Genomic DNA, 10,608 nt, shown 5'->3' on the forward strand with positions numbered 1-10,608 from the left:
AGCTAACCAACCTATAGAATATCCCACACATCCTATGAAACATTATACTTGTCTACTCAGAAGATCGTACACAAACCCAGAGGCCACAGATCTACTGAATCCAAGCAGAATCTCATGCAAATGTTTTTCAAATGTATTTCCTTCAGTAAAAAGTTTCCAAAATGGGTCTAGTTCTGGAAAGTCACTTTTATAATTGATGTTTGTGAAATGACTTGTTAGTAGGACTATGTAGGACTGCAAACAAATACACCTTCAAACCATATGAAACGGGAAGACTACCAACAATGTGTAGCAAAGGGAGTAAACCAGTTGAAGGGCCACAGGGGCCCATTGTTGATCTCATGCTTTCAAAATATGGCTCTGATAGTTTAAAACATTTACAAGAATGGTGATGAATGTGGTTTCCCGGCAGGAGGGTCGTTAAGTACGGCACAGATAGGGAAACTAGGCATGATTTCCAATGTTATTTGAATTCTGCTATTTCATACTATTTGTAATGGTACTTCAGACTCATTTACATCAACACTGTGATTATTGTACTGTAAATGCTCTTATTCTGTCTAATCATGTACTCATTTTTATGTTTTTGCTGTGAAGCACTTTGGGCTGCAATTCTTGTATGAAAGGTGCTATACAAATAAAGCTTATTATTATATTATTATTATACATTTTGTTGTGGCACAACTGTTCCAAGAGGCCACAGAAGGACAGCTCCACTGTATCTTATTATATATAAAGTAAAACTGTATACTGTAGCCTTTCAAAAGTGATATATTCCAAATCCTAACCATTCTACAAATTTTCGTTTTTTCTCTAATTATGACAGGAGTGCTGCCTGTTTGATCAAGTTTTGATTAAGTTTACTTTGGGTTTTTGATTGATTTTGGTTACTTGTGAAGCTCTTTGTGGTTAGGGTCAGGGTTAAAGGTCTTCTAGTAAATCAGGCCGGCTGAGTTAGCATCATCTTTTAAATCTCTTCATAATAATATGTTGCTTTGTGATGGTGAAATTATCCTGATTTTACTCAAGTTTTATTTTTTACTTGATTTTACTTTAATTGTGTCTTTATTTTATTTATTTTATATTACTGGAATTGGTTTTACCTACATTATTCTATGTGTTTTCTTTAAACTAGATTTATATAATTATTTTGCGTAACTTGGGTTTTTAAAAGTGCTTTTCAAATAAAGATTATTATTAATATTGTTATTGTTATTATTAGTGTTGGTGTTGGTGGTATTGGTATTGGTAATAATAGCAGCAGTAGTATTAGAAGAATCTATATGGTTGCTGTCATCACTTGTTAGTATGGTCTGTAATTTCTTTAACAGAATTTCAAAATACTCTTATTTTGAAAGAAACCTAACTAACCTAACCTGGAATACTTGACTCATCTAATGGGGAGCGAGGGAGGAAAGAGGGTTAGACGTGGGAGGGTGTATGCCCCACCCACCCACCTGGTAGAATTGATCCTCTTAGATGTAGTCTTTTAAAAACAGACTTTTCAATATGAATATGATAAAACATGACTGTACTCCTTAAGTGGCTCATATTATATGCACTGTTTTATTTCAGTATTGAGCTTATAATAACTGTATTGCTCTATGTGTAGTATTTTATCCATCATCAATTCTTAAGTGATCCCTATCTGTTAGAAAAGTAACAAAAGACCACATTGATAAAAACATCTCAGTCTCACAGTAGTACACAGGGAAAATACTTCAAGTAAGCATTCAGCATTTAAAACCTTCTATTCTATAAGATTCTATAAGATCATCACCATTTCAGTCCCATAATGACAATCTTGGACCCAACTGCCTCAGATTTCACTTGCTTCTCAGCTCTGTTATCCTGCCGTCACCTTTGGGCTCTTTAATGGGCCACTTAAACATTTGAGAGTATCACGCCTTGCCCCTTTAACTTCTCTCCGCCCGCTTGCTTTCACCCCTGAAAAGAAAACTGAAGACAAAGCTGCTCTTTCACTGAGGTACCACTGAGAGTTCAGTGGCAAGAAAACAGCAACATATGCAATTACAGAGTATTCTTACGCCTAAAAATGTTGTTGCTACGGATACAAATGAAGCCCACTTAACTTATAATGGGAGGTTGAGTTTAGATGGAACGTAATGACAGTAACGCTCCATTTCCAACAGAAGCACATATTCCACTTTTCTTCCATTTTTTAATGCTATGATGTTGCACGATTAATTTCCTCCTCCACCTTTTGTGCTTTCTTAGTGAAATATAAATCAGTAAGTTGGTTTCAGTCTGATTATTTTGATGCTTACTGATTCCTCTTGGTCAGCATCAGCCCCTGGACATTGATGCTCCAAATGTGTTGCTGTGTTCGTGGTGGCATATTAGGGCAGCATGGAGGGAGCAGCGTAGGTCTCGGGCAGGAGGGATCTTTTTTCAGTCTTAGTTTTCAGAATGGCAATGGAGGATATTTTTAGGGTATGTTGTGGGTCATAGGGGGATAAGAAGCTTCGAGGAGGGAAAAGCTTACCACCCATACAGAGGACAGGACAACAGTGGTGGAATGTAACTAAGTACATTTAAGTACATTTACTCAAGTACTGTACTTATGTACAAATTCAAGGCACTTTTACTTTATTGGGCTATTTCCATTGTATGCTACTTTATACTATATGCCACTACATCTCAGAGGTAAATATTTTACTTTCTACTCCACTACATTTGTCTGACAGCTTTAGTTACTTTTCAGATTACAGTTTTTCATCCCTAAAATGAATGAAAGTTAAGCCAGATAAGCCAATCGTTATTTAAATTGAAAGTAAGAGGTTTTACATAGACTAGGAGGCATTAAAGGTTTAGATAGGTGGTGTGATGCAGTGATAAGGAGCAGGCCCAGGGGTTGAGACAGCAGGTAGTGGGTGGCATTAAGAGTATAGACATGTGAGGCCTCTGAAAGTGTCTGATGCACCTGTTTCAAAGGTAGAAAAGATGGCGAGAATGTAAGAGACATTAGAAAGAGGCTGGTAGCCCCATGCTGGCCCTGTATGGAACAGAGATTTTGGAGCTTCCTATAACCAGTTTAACAGAGAAGTTTAAAAGTGCAAAAGTAAGGAAGTGGAACTCAAGGGAGGAAATGGAAAAGAAGAAGGGTCTTAGCTGCAGGGAAGTGTGAGCATGGAAGCAGGCAGGATTAGACTCATGCTTGACGTTATTTAGGATTCCATCTTCCCAAACTCAAGACTGTCTTAAGTACATACACCTGCGATACACCTGGAGACATAAAAAGGAACTGAAATGTCCGAGAGAAAGTGTTTGGAAGTCAAATGGATCACTGGATGAAAAAAGGAAAGATGGGATTTTCTTTGTAAGGGTGAAACAGTCAGGCAGCAAACACTTTTGAACATGATGAGGGGCAACTTTAAGGTAATTAAGTCTCGGATAGAGAACGGTGTCGCCTGACAGAGGGCCGAGTAGAGTTAGGCAGCACAGCCTGATACCCTCAGGGCCTAATGATCAGTCAAAACATAATTTAACATCAGTACCGAGCTTCCATGGGAGTGCTACATTTGAGATGTAGAGTTGGACTTGTTCTCACTGGATTTAAATTTGAATAGTGTTCAGTAACTGAACCACTTGGACTCTGTCTCTGTGAGATTGTGTGGGGAATAGTCGCATAATTCCTTTAGATTTTTCCACTTTAGGAATATTTGTCTGGTGAATTTGAGTTAAGGTGTGGTTACAAACTACGCTATTTATAACGCACGCTGAGTCGGGGAAATTACTAAATTGTTAACCCAACTGAATAAATGTTCACTCAAGCTCCACCTTAGCAACCTGTCAACAAAGTTTGATGACATAAAAACAACGGTAAAGTGTAAGTCATTTGTGCGTCTGAGACTGTGTATGTAGTAACAACAGGTGGAACTGAAGCTACCAACAGTGATGGATCAATGACAGTTTCAGTTAAATCCTCGGGGATCCGCAGACATTTCTTTATTCATAAGCTCCTTTCATAGCAAAGACCACTTCAGGACTGCTGTCTGAGATAGGGAGAACTGTAATGAACAATGAAGGTGGTTGTTTTCTTTTGCTGCCTTGACTGAGAAGTCTTTTGTAGTTTTGTTGATTGAATGAAGAGTTTTCAGAACACAACACCATCTGAATAATGTATTTGCTGTTTTGGGACTAGAAAACAGTTTTGGTGTTTGTCTCAAACCAGGGCCTATTGTTTGTAACAATATATTTAAGGTCTCTATCAAAAGTCAGATTACAGGAATTACGACAGCTCAGTGTTTCATTCATAATTTATAAGGAATGACTCATGAAGAAAGTAATCATTACCTAATGATTCATTATTATAGGATCTATATATATAATATAAGTCTCTTCTCTAGTAACGTATCAATATTTACTATAGTCTTTGATGAGTTTTTCAGCAAATATTTATTAACTATTAAGTATCAGGTTATTCCCGATTGATCTCTAACTCATCTTTAAGGCCCTGTCACACAGTTCCGTATGGCAGAAACGTATGCTGGCGCATATGAAAATTAGCATATACAACGTATATGAACGTATACAGAGCCTATTGATAGCGTATCACTTACTTATACAAAACATATCAGAGCGAATGGCCAACGTATTTGACGAATGCCCAACAGATGCATAACGCATTCCTAGCGTATTCCTTCGCCGTATGGGGGAAACGTATGCCGCTGTATACGGAATATCGGCAATACGCTGGTGTACGTTGTTGAACGCTGAGAGCGTGAAACGTTTTTTGAGCAAGTTCAAAAACGTTTCACCGAATCAGAATCAGAAATCCTTTATTAGTCCCACGACGGGGAAATTTACCTTGTTACAGCAAAATAACAAGAAAGTAAAGTGGTGAGTACTCAACTAAATATAATAAAATACAGTAACAATAGTATAAGTACAGAGTCGTTGATAAAGGGTTGTAAGAGTGAATAATGCATAATTGCAGAAGTTATAAAAAGTGAATATTGCACATGACAGTGGTGGAATAGACCTTTCTTGGTGTGGTGGTCTACCAGGGGCTGTGGTGATGGTACAGTCTGACCGCTGCAGGGAGAAAGGACCTACGGTATCTCTCCGTGAGACACCGCGGGTGAAGCAGCCTGTCACTGAAGGAGCTGCACAGTGCGGACAAAGTGTCCTGGAGGGGGGGGACATGTTGTCCAATAGAGAGGACAGCTTGGCCGTCATTCTCCTATCTCCCACCACCTCCACAGTGTCCAGAGGGCTCCCCAGGACAGAGCTGGCCTTCTTCACCAGTCTGTTCAGTCTCTTCCTGAGCCGAGATGCTGCTGCCCCAGCAGACCACTCCATAGAAAATAGCTGATGCCACCACAGAGTCAAAGAAGGTCTTAAGGAGCCCCCTGCACTCCAAAAGACCTGAGTCTCCTTAGCAGATAAAGCTGCTCTGTCCCTTCTAGAACAGAGCAGTAGAATTATCTGACCAGTCCAGTTTATTGTTCAGGTGAACACCCAGGTACTTGTAAGATACCCCTACTCTTGGAATAATTTCACCTGGAGATGTGTTAGTGTTCATTGTTCTGTCAGGTATGTATAGACAGGGATCTTCCGAGTTGATGGCCTTCTTGTAATTTCCATTTAAACATTTTTCAAAGCTGAGAAGCTTCCCTGCAGTGGGGAAGTCTGCGCTCCGCTGCTGAAAGGATTTTGTTAGAAACCTCTCAGGAGAACATTTGTTGAAAGCAGAGTGTGCTTATTTTTTCTTGCCTTGTATGAATGGCTGCACTGTACCTGCAGAACAGAACTGAGTCTGCAGCTTCAGCTTGTACAGGAGATCAGGAACACGCTCCTGATTCCTGCTCTAGACTTTTATAATATCTACAGCATGTCTCATGTCTGAGTCTCCAAATTAAAAACAGGTAAAACAGGACAAACTTGCTGCTTGGTGTTTATTTAGGAAAACAGGCTTTGTAGGCTTGGAGGCATCGTGGACGAGTTAAGACGAAAAGCAAATACTCACAGATATTTCTTGACTGAGTGGATAAAGGAACACACAGTTTAAACTTTAATCCAGAAATGTTCAATAAGTGCATTTCTATTAGGGGAAAAATGGAAGAAGCCCGACCATGTTAAAGATGACATGGAACTAATCTACAGTACTGTATAGAGGCCGTGTACTGTGGGTTACATAGTACAAAGTATTCTCTCTGCGATTCTGATATCTTAAAGCAGCTTAATTTAGGGACAGCAATCTTACACAACTTTGGTCCAGATTTATTTGTCAAGACTCAAATTTCTTAACAAATATTTAATTGATTGTCATAAAATTGGGTAAAGACATTCATGCCAAGAGGAACTGTAATTGATTTGGTAATGATATTTAGCTTTCTGATTGCACCATCTTGAAACCAAAACTTTTTGAGTGAAACTTACTTATGTTTACAGGCAACGAGTGTAAGAAAAGTTGCATGTATTTCTTTCAGCCACACAAGGCACAGGACTTTAACGCTGAAGACTGGGGTTATGTACACTATGTGTTTAGATTTAGGCAAACAAGTTCTTTGGGTGAGGTTAAAGGCCCTGTCACACATATCCGTATGGCGAAAACGAATGCCGGCATATATGAAATATACGGCAATACGCTGGTGTACGTCGATATAAATTAAGGGTAAGTTGTGAACATTCGAAGGACGCAGACGATACGCCAAACATACGGCCCTGTCACACAGTTCCGTATGGCAGAAACATATGCCTCCGTATATGAAAAGTAGTCCAAATACGTCCAACTTTTCACAGCGGTGTTGTAGCTGACGTATACATAACTAATACATAACAAATTGTTATACGCATGTCAAACCTGTTGATAGCGTATCACTTACACAAAACGTATCAGAGTATCTGGCCAACGGAGCTGGAAAAGTGCCATTTTGTTCACGTCATGCTGGAGAACGGTTAGAATGTACTTTTGTCGCAGCCTCTCAGCATCCTCCATGCTCTCTGATGATGGATTCATCAAGACGTGCTGTGAAGAAGTGAGGATGAGCTACTCACAGGGAACCTATATACTATATTCAAACCCCAATAAGCAAATAAAACACTAGCTGTACTGTAGAAACATGTTTGATAAGTTACTCTGTCATCAGGGATAAGTTTAACATAGGTTATCCACTCATCAATAAATTGGCTGTATGTTACACCTCAGACACAGGGAAGGAAGACTCATACGCACGACTCCGGACACAATGGTAAAGTGTAAAAAAACAATACTTTACTTCAGTAAAACAGAATATTAAATCAAAGCGCTCACTAGGAGGATATACAGACTTCACTGAAAAAACACACTTCTTGGATCACTGTTACAGGCATAGGCTCTTACATGGATATGACAAGGCGAACTGGCACAAGACAAGGGGAGACAGGACAATTTATACAAGAGGTGAGTAGGAACAGGTGGAAACAATCAGGGGCGAATCAATCACAGTCAGCAGATGCTGACAATGGCAGGAAACCACACAAAGACAAGTAAACATCCAATCCATGTGCCAACATGGCTCAGTAGGCCGGTGGAAAGACCGGGCTGGAGGCGGGCAGAACCGCTCAGGAGGCCGGCGGGGCACGGGGGTCTCAAGGGGTCTCGGGAGTCGAGGGGAACACGGGGTCTCGGGAATCGAGGAGAACACGGGGGTCTCGGGAATCGAGGAGAACACGGGGGTCTCGGGAATCGAGGAGAACACGGGGGTCGAGGGGAACACAGGAGTCGAGGGGAACACAGGAGTCGAGGGGAACACGGGGGTCTCGAGAAACACAGGAGTCGAGGGGAACACGGGGGTCTCGAGAAACACAGGAGTCGAGGAGAACACGGGGGTCTCGGGGAAACACAGGAGTCGAGGGGAACACAGGAGTCGAGGGGAACACAGGAGTCGAGGGGAACACGGGGGTCTCGAGAAACACAGGAGTCGAGGGGAACACGGGGGTCTCGAGAAACACAGGAGTCGAGGGGAACACGGGGGTCTCGAGAAACACAGGAGTCGAGGGGAACACGGGGGTCTCGAGAAACACAGGAGTCGAGGGGAACACGGGAACTGGGGTCTCGAGGGTTGGGGTCTCGTGGGACGGAGAGGGCAGCTGGGGTCTCGAGGGGCAGCTGGGAAACAGCTGGGAAACAGCTGGGGTCTCGAGGGGCAGCTGGGAAACAGCTGGGGTCTCGAGGGGCAGCTGGGAAACAGCTGGGGTCTCGAGGGGCAGCTGGGAAACAGCTGGGGTCTCGAGGGGCAGCTGGGAAACAGCTGGGGTCTCGAGGGGCAGCTGGGAAACAGCTGGGGCCTGCAGAGGTCCGGCAGCGGGAGTCTGCGGATGTCCAGCAGCGGGAAGTGGAGTCTGTTGCGGCACAGCAGCGGAAACAGGGGGCTGTTGCGGCCCGGCAGCAGAAACTGGAGGCTGTCGCGGCCCGGCAGCAAAAACAGGGGGCTGTCGCGGCCCGGCAGCAAAAACAGGGGGCTGTCGCGGCCCGGCAGCAAAAACAGGGGGCTGTCGCGGCCCGGCAGCAAAAACAGGGGGCTGTCGCGGCACGGCAGCAGGAACCGAGGCAGGAGAAGAGGAACCTGCAGCGGGTGAAGTCACTGGAGGAGCAGTCTGCAGGCAAGTGAGGAGCTGTTGCATCTGTGTTGTCAGGAGGTGTACTTCAGAGAAAACAGAGGCTTGGAACTCTGACGGTCTGCTAAGTCCTGGATTCCTCGACTGACTGATACCAGCTGATTCCCATGTTGCTGGATCATCACGCCCCGGAGTGATAGGGTGTCCTGAAGCTTTTTGAGTCGGCTGAGTCCATTCTGGCCAGTTCGTTCTGTTACTCCTCAGACACAGGGAAGGAAGACTCATACGCACGACTCCAGACACAATGGTAAAGTGTAAAAAAAACAATACTTTACTTCAGTAAAACAGAATATTAAATCAAAGCGCTCACTAGGAGGATATACAGACTTCACTGAAAAAACACACTTCTTGGATCACTGTTACAGGCATAGGCTCTTACATGGATATGACAAGGCAAACTGGCACAAGACAAGGGGAGACAGGACAATTTATACAAGAGGTGAGTAGGAACAGGTGGAAACAATCAGGGGCGGGGCAGACGCTGACGATGGCGGGAAACCACACAAAGACAGGAAGTAAACACAAGACATGACACAAGGGAGGTGAACTCTACAAAATAAAACAGGAACACAAATCCAGAGTCATGACACTGTAGGGTTCACCGTCAATCGACAAATTGTGAGCTATTTTTCGTATAGGTTTCCGCCATACGGATATGTGTGGCAGGGCCTTAAGGAAAAGATGCTCAAATATTTCATAATGAACATATCTGAATATTTTTATGTTGATACAATTTTTATTTTTAAACAGTTGCCGTTACATCTGTCGTAATTGTTGTTGCAAATTCGTTTTGTTTTTTTCAAGATTCAAGATTAGCTCTATTGTACCACATTTTAGGAAATTTGGATTGGGTTTCCATCTACGCTGCATCCATAAAAAGCGTTCCACATACATAAAAGACCAGGGTAAGACGGATACCGGGAACAAGAAACATATCTAAGAACATATTAACACAGCGTTAAACTGGAAAATAGTCAATCATCAATACATAATTTAAGAAAACTACAACTCAGTTGGTTTCATTATTGATTTCATCCTTATTTGATCATCTGCCAGTTAAAAGTTTAGGGATGAAACTGTTTTTAAATCTCTATAATTGACAACGTAGTACTATACACTGAGTACCAGCTCCTCCTTGATGGCAGTAGCTGTTACTCAGTGTATTGCACTTGGGATGGGTCGGTTATCTTTTTATCTACCTAGAACAGCCTGTTCGCAGGTAGGTGTATTACCCCTGTTATCTTCCATGGAGTCTGCATGAGTCGGACGAGTTTGGACTTTAATTTCACAGAGAGGTTACCAAACCAAGCTGTGATGCCATATCTAATTAGGTTCTTCAAGACCCTACAAATAAAACACGACCATACTACTCCGATCAACAACATGAACTCACCGCAAGAAGTGCAGACATTGTGACAACATGTGTATGAATAAACATCATTTCCAAAGTTGCAAAATAATGTAATAGAGCCCCATACTTCTTTTAACACTTTCATGGCCACAACATGATACAATATTTTGATGTGGGTTACCAAACATCTTAAGCTGACACCAACTGCTAAAGATCATGAACAAACTTTGGACCTCAGCTTTTATCACCTTACCGTTTTGATTTCTTTACAATTAGTACAGCCTCAGAGCTGCGAGCCTGCTGTAGACTCTGGTTGTATCATATCATACTAAAAATAAACAACCATTGTGTGCATATTCATCAAATAATGATGAAATTGTTGAGCAATTGTTTGATTAGGGTTTGGGTTAGGGTTATTGAAGTATAATTTAATTCAAGGTTGGAGAAAATGTAAGTAAGTCAAGGTTTTATAGGTGTTGTGTAAAAATACATCTGAAAAAACTTCCCAGATGAGTTTACATGTTCTATAGTTTTGGACTGAATAATGGACTTTTCATTCTTGTGTAAGTAAACACACGTTTCCCAATATATCAGTCTGTTTCTAGTAAATGCTTGTTGAAAAGAAAAGAGGA

This window comes from Cottoperca gobio, chromosome 3 (genome assembly GCF_900634415.1).
Source record: "Cottoperca gobio chromosome 3, fCotGob3.1, whole genome shotgun sequence".
NCBI lineage: Eukaryota > Metazoa > Chordata > Actinopteri > Perciformes > Bovichtidae > Cottoperca > Cottoperca gobio.